The sequence below is a fragment of the Hippichthys cyanospilos genome, chromosome 5 (genome assembly GCF_059441005.1).
Source record: "Hippichthys cyanospilos isolate Australia breed blue-spotted pipefish chromosome 5, RoL_Hcya_1.0, whole genome shotgun sequence".
Taxonomy (NCBI): Eukaryota; Metazoa; Chordata; class Actinopteri; order Syngnathiformes; family Syngnathidae; genus Hippichthys; species Hippichthys cyanospilos.
The window spans coordinates 19,877,363-19,879,659 of NC_142373.1; positions in this window are offsets into that span (position 1 = coordinate 19,877,363).

The window sequence follows — 2,297 nt, forward strand, 5'->3', positions numbered from 1 at the left end:
CTGGTGAGCACAGACCACTCAATCCTGCACTGTCCAAACATTTCAGACTGTTTCCATTCCAGATTTGAATCATTGGAAACGCCACTGCATTTCTTATTCATGTTTTTTATAAATTATTCTCCGTGATATGAGCCCAAGTCACGTAAGGCAAAGCTGGAGACTGTCTCACACTTTGATAGAGAGATAAAGACGGAGAGCGAGCGGGAGGGAACCGTATTAATAGACAGCAAAGGCTGGAGAAATATTAGCGAGGTTGACAGGTATGATGTAAAAAAAAAAATTGATTCTGCCCTGAACGAGGAATTGCTATCCATTCCAGCTGTGAGTCAAGACGGCTTTTCACAGAATTTGAAGTGTGATATTTTACTCCCTGCACGCGCACTCAACGATTATAACTAATCGATATTATAAAACTTTGTATTCGTCCTGAATGAGTCGCCTTCCAATCACAATGTGACTGGTTCCACTACAGTAAGTAGGAATGTGTCCCAAACAAGCCAGACTAAAAGTTAGTGGATCGGGATGGACCGAGACACAAATTCAAGGAGACAGGATGTCTCATGAGATTGAGTCCACAAGAATGAGATGGGTTTTGCAAAATTGGTAATATACTGGAAAAAAATAACAAGTTTATTTGAATAGCCCTGAATCACCACAATCTGAAATGGCTTCACAGGTGAAAAAAAAAATCATACAGAATTACACAATGGCATCTCCTGAGCAAAGCTCCCAGAAGAGGAAGGAATCTCAAAACTCAAACATCCCACTCTGGGGAGAATAAGAAACCTTCAGAAGGGACCACAGGTAGGAGGAGCCCCCTTTCAGGCTTAGCAGGTTTCACTCGAGGCCGAGTCGCAAAAATAATTCACTGTGTCATATTAAGCATGATATAAGCAGTGCCTTATGTAAATTTTGCAGTTTTTCTTTTTTTTCTATCGAGGAGACAAAAAATTAAAAAGATGTCACGTAATCTAGTGTTCAAATGTAAAAAGAGACACTCGGTCTTGTCTGCCAACATTTTACTCTACAGTTTGGCATTAATGTAAAACAGAATAAATCCCACCATCCTAAACTCCATAAACCTCCATAAAAGAAAAGATGAAGAGATATTCTTATTACTATTTTAAAAGAGAAGAATTCTCATCCATGGCAATGAAAGAGTTAAGAGCATTCTCCAGTGTACCTGTGGAAAAACTACTGCCAAATCTCGATCTTGCCCGATCACTATTAGTTACGCAGGAGGAACATACCAAGGTCTCACTGCCAAGTGGAGATATGAGATACTGACAGACCTCCTTGCCATAGAACAGTTACTTGGACAAATTGTTGTTTATTGTCCTACACCCAAATCTAATGTTATTTTGGTGATCAGATTGCTTCACGTCATCCGAACTAAAACAAAGTTTGAAGAACTACAAAGAGGTCAGACGCTTTCCCCATTAATCTGTCTCTTTGTATGTACCGTATGCAATTGTGCATCCTTGTTGAACCTGCCATACAGAAGCACTTAAAGCCTCTGATGCATGAAGTGCTCAGCTTTGTGTCACAGTGATGGATAAAGACATTATGATTCGCTTTTTGTCTCGGTGCGCTCTTCCTCTCTGTGGCTTGTTATGTTTCCACTTCATATATTCTCCGGATACGTTCTCTGTCACCTCCAGATCCACAATGGCACATGGTGTTATGTACACATAGTGCGTGAAATAGTCTCTTCTGTCAATAAAAAAAAAAAATACTTATTTAGTCAATAATACAATATTCATTGAGAGACGTTTTTACATAGCATATGGCATATTTTCCTATTGTACGAACTTAAAAAATAATACTAATAGTTTTTAAGTCACACAGCATTATACCTGTTCACCCTCTCTGAGTATATATATATATATATATATATATATATATATATATATATATACATACACACATGTGTGTGTGTGTGGCTAAGTAATACTATTTTTTTTACAAAAGCACAAAAGATAAAACCCCATCATGCCAACACATGATCTTACTCTCGAAGTCATGGAAAGATTTTTTTCCATGCAATCAAATTGAGCGTACTGATTTACAGTAATGAGCGGGAGAATGCCTCCATTTCGTTCCAGGGTGACACGCATGTAATTTGATTTTCAATGATGTCACATTCTTAATTGTCATTTTACCATATTTGGAAAAAAAAAAAAGTTTTACCCATACCATTTCAGTGAAAATAGCAAGCAATTCATCTGTATGAAATTCAAATACAATTTCAAACAAGTATATTTATCTTTGAAAATAATTTTACTGGTTTGGAAGTG